This window comes from Protobothrops mucrosquamatus, unplaced genomic scaffold, assembly GCF_001527695.2.
Source record: "Protobothrops mucrosquamatus isolate PMUCROS unplaced genomic scaffold, P.Mucros_1.0 scaffold4313, whole genome shotgun sequence".
Classification (NCBI taxonomy): Eukaryota; Metazoa; Chordata; class Lepidosauria; order Squamata; family Viperidae; genus Protobothrops; species Protobothrops mucrosquamatus.
The window spans coordinates 30,232-39,447 of record NW_015390227.1 but is presented as its reverse complement, the minus strand read 5'-3'; the positions used below and the strand labels follow the sequence as shown (position 1 = coordinate 39,447).

At 37.1% G+C, this 9,216-nt stretch overlaps 1 long non-coding RNA gene across 1 annotated transcript; it reads left to right on the top strand.

Annotated features, from left to right (window-relative positions):
- Nucleotides 1–6: 6 nt before the first annotated feature.
- LOC107298828 lies at nt 7–715 on the top strand. Its single transcript, XR_001549165.1, has 2 exons — nt 7–58; nt 492–715. It is a non-coding gene; the product is annotated as an uncharacterized LOC107298828 (long non-coding RNA).
- The last annotated feature ends 8,501 nt before the right edge of the window (nt 716–9,216 follow it).

Sequence of the window (9,216 nt, the reverse complement as noted above, 5' to 3'; positions counted from 1 at the left end):
GCACTGGCCGATCTGCTGAGTGTCCCAGAAATGCCTAAACAACAATGGAGATGAAATGGTTAGTAATAGATTACCTCTAATCTGTGTATCCATCTAGGCTTCTTTTGGTTGTTGTTACTTTGTTTTTTCTTCAAATAGCAACCATAACAAATGAGGTGGATGTCCAGGGCTGTTTCTTTCTCCCAAGAACAAAACGCCTCACCTTCTCAGAGCCTTGTGCTTCTCTCTCGCAGTATCTTCTGGACAGAATGTCAAGAGACAGTCCTTTCTCTGAACTTGTAGGCATCTCCATAGGGAAGGTGAAAAAGAGAAATGAGAAAACCAGGGCAGAGCTGGTTGTGACCTAACAATGAAGCAATCCCAAAGCTTCCCTTAAAGGATCAGGAGTCACTTCCCCTTGATTTTTATACTATATAGAACCTGAAAGAGGTTTCAGTTAGTTCAGAAGGTGCTGTCTTACTCCACTGATAATCTCTTGCTTTGACTTTCAGGTCTGCAGCAATGGGGAGTGTGTTGATCTGAATATAGCCTACTAATCAACCTCTGGCTTCTCTCAGATTTGATTTTGGAGATCCTTCTTCCAGAAGGTTTCACTTCCCTCAAGTCCAAAAACCCATCTGCCTGCATCCTACTAGTAAATCACTCTTAGCTTTCATATGGAATCTAAATTATGCAATATTTCTTTTCCATATTTAATCTGTTTACCTCTTGCTGTAATCAAACCTTTTTCCCACCACAAAGTTCCATGGGCATGTACAATACCAAGAGCTTATTTGCTGTAAAAAAAAATGGCCATTTTACCGTTTGTCAATTGCAAGCACATTTAATGCAACAAATTCTGGCTTTTGAGCTGGTGTATTCGAAGTCAATGCTTCCTCTTCCAAAATTTCATGCTGCCTTTCCAAGATGTAGCTGCTTCAATCAATAAACTAATTATTTTCATTCTGTATTTTGTAAAAGCTCATCTTTCAAATATGGTTTTCTAGAGTAAACCGCATCAAGAACTTGCATGCAATCCTGAGGTAAACTATCAGATGAATTGTCTACTGGCATTAAAGGAACTTATTCACAGTCATCCAGAAAATTCAAAAGATAGTATTTTGTCTCAGAAGGAGTCCCTAACAATAAATCATCCACATATTGCAATATAATTCCAAAGGTGCTTTTCAAAAGGCAGGTGGATCTTCTTGTTTTTTTTTTCTTGAAAATCTTTCACTTGTCATCCAAGTGAAGAACTGAAGAAGCTTCTTGAAGCAAAACTTTTCCTTTTTTAAAAAAAATATTTATTTTCATTTGTCAACATGAGTAAAATGAAAACAGAGAAACAGAAAAATGAACACAAACATAAGAGTGAAGAAAAAGGAAAAATAAAGTGTTTTTTTAATGGGTACAAAAAAAGGTGGGGAGACCTAAATGTTGAATATATCTAATATTGCAGGATTCAATCTGGGTCCGTCATCAGGACCAGAAGTTTTGTTTTCCAAGCTTCCAGTCTCATGCTGGAGCCCATCCTCAGAGCCCGTATCTGTGTCCAGCATGAGTCCGATAGGTCAGGAAACAAAAACTGGTCCTGGTGACTGATCCAAATTGGATCCTACAACATTATCCTGGGACACGTATGTTCTCCATCATTCATGTCTGACATGGAACAAAAAGAGCCCACCCCGGCTGGATGCTGAAACATTGAAAAAACCATTAGGTTCTCCTTCTCTTACGTAAAGGATCTACAAATAGTTATAAGCTTTCCCATCCTTATTTGACAAAAATACTATATTAAACAAACAAATATTCCAGAGGAGAGAATCCATCTATTATTGTACTCAACAGGTAGAAAGTCCACCAACGGCTTCCAGGCTCTTATAAACCTGTCTAGTCCATTGTCTGATCAAAGCAGTTGGTTTTGCGATCTCTGCAATTCAGACAATTTCAAGATCCATTCTTCCACAGTCAGCACAGGGCTTAGCAAGTACAATCCTCACAGCAGTCATAACATAAAGTGATAATGTCCCAAATTGTTTTTCAATTGGTTTGTCCCTAATACCTAAAAAACCCTTCAGATTTAATATCTCTTTCTTAAATATTCCGAAATCAACAACAACCAAGAAAGTCCAGTGGCCTTTTGAACAGCACCTTTGGGCCAGCCCTGACCTGGAAGATTGAGAATCTCCACAGACAGTGAGGACCATTAATGGGTGGGATGGCCTGACCCCAGAAGCTATGGCTGCTCCATCACTGTAGCTTTTCAAGGCATTTCTTTGTCCAGAACGGTATGAGGTCTCCTGCCTTGGCCACAGGGTTGGACTAGAAGACCTCCAAGGCACTTCCAGACCTATGATTCTATGACAGTTCTAAATGCTGACTGCTAGTAAAGATTTTCTGGATTTTTAAAAAGGTTGAAATTCCCTGATTGCAGATTCCTACTGTACATCAGTCTTAAACACATTCTAGATATTTGTTTTCTATTTGCATATATTCATGAGGGCCATGTGACCCCAGAAGCTCTTCAGCTGTGAATCAGAGATGAACAGGGACCCCCCTAGAGTCAGACACAACTGGCAGGGGAAACATTTATGTTTTTTTAATGCATTGGTAACATTGTTTGATAGTTCTTCATCTCACATTTGGCCAGAAGATTTTGGGAACAAGACAACTAAATGAAGCTCACCAGTTATGTGGATTTTGCCAATGGAAAGAGAGTAAACTTTGCATTTCTGTTGCCAGATATACTTTTACATACATTGTTCTGATGACAGGCAGGATAAGATTGAAGAAAATAGGAAGGAGTGGCATTTCCAGTATTTGGTATCCTTTGAATCAGAAACAGTAATGGTATGCAGCAAAGACCTTGGGACTACAAAGATTCCCACCAATAGCAATAAGGAAAGCCACTTGTATATAAATAGAGAGCAAATATCATTCACTTCCAGCATTGATGATATTACCTAGTTTGGTAATGAAATGTCTGCAAGACAAAAGGACCCCACAGTATTCATGAGCAACAGTTGCTTAAAAACAGCAGTAGTATCAGCACTGTAATACAATTGCTTTACAGTAGCAAAGCCTGCATCCTAAAAAAACAGCCTTAATAACACTAATAATAACTGATTTCCAAAAGGAAAAGCATAATAATTCTTTCACAGTTGTTTTTCCTTGTGTCTTGCCAGCATCTGATTGAAAGTAACAGACAAAATGAGATTAAAGAAGATTAAAAGATCAATGCCAAGGAGATTATAGAAAAGAACCATTTAATTCCCTGATCTATTTCTTTGTTTTCTCTGCTTGTTTTGATTTTATCTTCCAAAGCTGTAAAGGGTGATATGGGGCTTATGCAACATTAGAATTAGTGGCAGTCAAGGATGCACATATTTCACCTGCCAATATGAAAAAGAGAGGGCTTTGTGGCCACCATCTTGGCACTTATTTTTATTAACCCTCCCTGCAGATGCCCATAGCTGCAATCAAAACTCATGAAAATCACTGGATATTGTTAGTCATAGTTACAATTGGTGGAGAGCTTCATAAATGAATAACAAATGGAGTCATAAAGAGCCAGTTTGGTGTAGTGGTTAAGATGCTGGTCTAGAAACCAGGAGACTTTGACTTATTTATAAAAAATAATAAATACGGGGATAAAATATAAATAAAATCCAGAAATGAAGAACAAAACATTTGGCCATGTATCATATAGATATAGGAGAAGAACAGACAAAGCTGGAAGGTGGAGTTAAATGTGACATCAGTTTGGAATCATCCCATTGCCACAAGAGACCCAGTTCCAGCCCTCCATAAATCCCATTGACCCTTATCTAGTGCCAATTCAGCACTGACCATTAGTTGACTAGATTTTGGTGTATAGTGGCAAGCATAAACCCTCCTGTGCCTTGACTTCAATGGCTTCGTTTAATTAATTGTTCCTGCATTGTGTTGAATTCCAGCGTGACAGGGTCACTCTCTGCCAAAGTTCCTCAACTTCAATTCCCTCTATCATTCCATCTCTGTTAGTAAGAATTAAGTCCAGTATAGCTGACCAGCTCAGAGGCCACCCTGGGTTTGTCAAAAACAGATCATTCCTTATTTCTTTCTTTGACAAAATGACTAAATCAGTGGATAAGGGAAACAGCGTGGACATAGTTTTACTAGACTTCAATGTGGCATTTGACAAAGTAGACTACAGCCTACCTCTTGGTAAGACTGAACAATGTGGGATAATCAGTACCACCACCACAAGATGGATTCACAACTGACTGACCAACCACACTCAGCAGGTAGTTCTCAATGGAACTACATCTACATGGCAGGAAGTATGCAGTGTAGTATCCCAAAGTTCTGTCTTAAGCTCAGTACTCTTCAACATCTTCATAAGTGATCTAGATGAATGAATGGAAGGGGAACTCATCAAGTTTGAAGGCAACCCCAAGCGGGGGAGAATAGCCAACACTTTAAAAGATAAGCTCAAGACTCAGAATGATCGTGAAAGACTTGAACACTGGGCCCTGTAACTCAAACTCTTTTTTCTAAGTACCAAAACAATTGGATTATAGTCAGAAAAAGATTTAGGTAGGATATCAAAATTTCAAAACTCTATTTGCTACATTTTTAGAGATCCATGTCATGTCAATCCTTGAAAACGTTTTGTGCCTTTCTGAAAAAAAAGGTATATTCTCTTGCAGAGCCATTTTTATGCCTCCATGAGTCTACTGGCATTGTCCATCATTTCAAAGAATGTCTTTGGCAATTTATCCTGGGGGGGGGTCTGATCCTCTTAACAGATGTTCTATCCCAAAGTGGTGCAGTCACACCACTCTAATCCCCCACATAAGCCAACTTTCATATGAAAAAGGCGAGAGTTGGTCCATAAGATACTCGAAGAAATTGCTTTTCCCTCATTTGGCACATAAAAACCAATCATTATTGATTTTGTTCCATTAAATTCAATTTACACCATTACAAATCTTCCATATTCATCTGATCAATGTAGCCTAGGTTTAAATTGGGATTTTATATATAACACCACAAGAATTAATATTCTTTAGCCCAGCAGATATAAAATCCTCCCCATGTCTTTCATTTGTTAAATATTTCTTGTCTTGTTTTTAATATGTGTTTCTTGAAGACAGATTATATCAGCATTAAGTTTTCTCAGATAGTGAAACACTTTTTCATGCTCAGATGGGGTTTTCGAGAAAAGATTGGACAGCCATTTGTCTCTAACGGTACAGGGTCTCCTGCCCTGGGCAGAGCTTGGAAGAGAAGACCTCCAAGGTCTCTTCCAGCCCCATTGTTCTATGTTCTATGATTGCTCTTGGTTATCTGCAACTGACAACAGGTCTGTAATCATATTATGAGAACTGCACAATGTGGGTAGTGCTGATATTCAGAGGTCTCCAGGGACAGGCCTTAAATCTGGCCCTTCTTTCTTTGATGCCTACTTTCCAAGAAAAATAAGACTTTAATCCCAGTGCAACAATGCTATAAATGTATTTGAAATGACTGCTGCCAATTATGGAATATTGTGGCTTGGCAAGGAGCCACTTCTCAAGTACAGGAAACTTCATCCTCTTTGGAAATATCTTACTGACCAGCTCATAAATGACAAATGAAGCCTTGTTCTTCTTCCTTTTCTATTGACATTGTGATTCAGGAGGGCTTTCAGCCTTCAAAGTCTGTGCCCACAAAAATATTTTCAGGTTAAGTTGCAAAAAGGAAGAATGATCCAAACAAGCTTTGAATCATCTGCAAATCTACAAAGGTCTATCCTAGACTTTCCAGTGAATTTTAACATTTATTTTACTTTGATATCTTTTTCAAAGGCCAGTGTGATATAAATTAAGATGTTGGATTGGACTCGGGATAGCCATGTTTAGGTCTCCAGTTACCATGCATCTCACTGGGTAACTTTGGACAATTATTTTTCTTAGCACAGACTAACTCCCAAGATTGGTGCTGTGAGGATAAAATGAGAAGTGATGTCACTTGAGCTCCATGGAGGAAATGAGGGAGATGAATGTCAGAGAATAAAATAGATTCTTGAATATAGCTCTTATGCAGCAATTTTTTTAAATTACATTGATTAGTTTTCTCTTTATATTTCTTCTATTTGACCAAGATAACATAATTTTATTTAGTTCCTAATAACTCCTAGATTATAACAATAGATAATAAGAGACCAGCAAATACAATACACAAATCAAAGTTAAATAGGATAAAATGGGAAAATATAATTGTTATAAAATATCTAAAAACGATTAGAGTAAATGTGGCATTCTGTACAAATTGGAAGACAATACTTGGCTATGGTCAACGATAGAAAATAAAATTGATCCAATAATTATAATAACATCTTGAAATAAACCAAATCAAAATGACCAGATTATTTAGTAAAGAATAGAGATAATTCTTAGCAAGCACCTGCATAGAGAAGACAATAGAGAATAACATGTTCCATCAGTTCAATAATTCCTCTACCACATGGACAGAAGGGGATTTTTTGGGTATCCTCCTTCAGGAATTGCAGTTGGGAGGGCATTGAATTGTGCTAGGGATAAGGTCCTTCTGAATTTTGGGATACTTGTGTGACTGAGACATCTGACTGGTTGGAGAAGATGTGCAGAGTAGCTCAAGAAGGGATTTCTGAGAATTTATTTGTTTGTTTGTTTGTTTGTTTGTTTGTTTGTTTGTTTGTTTGTTTGTTTGTTTGTTTGTTTGTTTGTTCGTTCGTTCGTTCGTTCGTTCGTTCATTCATTCATTCATTCATTCATTCATTCATTCATTTATTTATTTATTTATTTATTTATTTATTTATTTATTTATTTATTTATTTATTTATTTATTTATTTATTTATTTATTTATTTATTTATTTATTTATTTATTTATTTAGAAAATGTATATGGGTGCCCACCCATTCTCCATGAGTGGAGCTGGAGATTCTGCTTACAGCTCTAAATCAATGGCCCACTGTTTGAGATCAGCTGCCAGTGCCTGTTCATGGCCCATCATGGTGATGGCTGGCCAAGAAACCCATAAAGTTGCAATTAAGGATGTATTGCATGGCTCCAGGAGCACTAAAAGCTGTCAGTCACAATTAAAGAGGCCTGTCAAGCACACATAACCAAGAGCATTTGTTGCACTCAAAGCAGAGAAGAATTTATGATTGCTACCTCTAATACGAGGACCTCAAGAGGTTCACCTCCTACTGTAACTGAAAAGAACAAACAGATCATTGAGATTCTGGGAGCATCAGGTACAAATGGGTAGGTACATAAATAGGTATGAGGAAGATGTATTCTTCTGTCTGGGGCTGCCCATCAGTCTAAGAAGACACATTTCCAGGGCCAAATCCTAGTTAGACTTAGACTTTCAGCTCCCAAACATGATTCAGCAAATTGCCTTCCCAGAGAAAATCTGGATTTCTGTGCTGTGTCCCACTAGAAAAAGATTCCATTCTTCACTGATAACTGAATAACAAATTGTGTTGTGGATGTGAGAATGGTAGAATAACATCCCAAAGTAAACCAAACCTTTCTTTTCTTTTTCCTTACGAAGGGAGCTCTATAATTCTGGAATCTGGGAACGTTAATGATTATGAAGTAGTGTATCCACAAAAAGTCACTTCATTGCCCAAAGGAGCAGTTCAGCCAAATGTAAGAGAAAGATCTTTGTTTCATCAACAAATGATTTCTTGCCAGCCCACAGAAATTTTGATATTCCTTTGCTGCCATCTAACAGTTATCTGGATTTCGCATTGCAATCTAATGTTCCTGCTTGAATTATTTATGTATTAATTAATCAAATTTATATGGCTGCCCAATTCACACAAAATTGAGGAGACTCTTCGTAACTTAAAACAGAATTTCCTAATATTAATAGGTTACTAAAACTAATAAAGTGTTGGGAGACCTCCAGCCGTACAGTGAGGAGGGATCAAGTAGGGAATTAGCCATGAGTCATTTCATAGCTGCAACAGATCCAGGACTGCCATCGTCCCCACCCCCAGGGAATTCTATTAAATTTTATCTATTTGTTCTGAAGAGAAGGGAAGCAGTCTAAGGAGATTCCTGTATTATAGGCAGAATACAATAAAGTACTTAATTTAAAGTCTACATGTGTGGATCTGGTTACCTGTGCCTAACATAAATTTACTGTTAATAGGTAACTTTGAGGGATTTCTTCTTCTGTTTTATGCTCTTGGATCATCCTTCATAAAAGCTATGACAACTGTGAACCCTGAGATTTCAAATTATCCTTTCTAGCTTCCCAGAATGCATCACTTTGAAATATAAAAATTGTGTTTCTAGGTGAAGATGGTATAGTGGTTACAGCTCAAGATTAGGACTAAGAACCAGATTCAAGTCCATCACTAGATGACTTTTGAGTCCGTCTCTCTGTCCCAGCATAACCTCATTCACCAAGATGTTCAATTAGAGAATGAGATCTTGAACTTATGCAGGAAAGTTAATTTAAGATCTTACAGTTCAAAGCACCAGATGAAACACTCTAAATCTAATAAATAATTTGGCTATGGCAAATTATTCATTAGATTTAAATTGATACAGGTGTCAAGTTGTTAACAGGGTACACATTTTATTTGCCTATTTTTTTAAGAAGTAAAGCCTGAACACTTTGCATTTCAGTATGAAGACGCCATGTAATATGAATTTAAGGTGAATGGAGAGCCAGTGGTCCTTCACCTGGAAAAAAATAAGTACATTAATTCAGACTTTTTCTTAACTTTACTTGGTCAATGTGGAAAATGTATATTCCTGGACACAATCTAAGAGAAATAATAATTGCATTCTTTTGTTTGGAAATTAAAACTAAATTAAATGTTACTGTGTAGGAAAAGTGGATATAGATATTGAGTATGTTAATTATATCTTACCTCAGAACTGAGATTTTTTTATTTCTGTTCTCCAATGGTACACTGCTGGACAATACCTGCCCTGTTCTAATGGGCAGGAACCATGACAGAAAAGTATCTTCTTCTGGATCCCACTAGCTGAAATTTCTTGGCAGAAGGATCCAGAAAAATACTAACTTGTGAAATGCTAAAATCTTAAGAAAAGCTGAGTGATTCAGGGAAGTTATTATTTTTATTTTTTGAACAGGAGCTGAGCCATTAGATAAGATTGTAAAATGCTATCAAATGCCAGGGAAAAGGCCAGCAGTAAAATCTAAATAAGGGCTTTAACTTTTTCACTGTGTTAAACAGTTCCTTG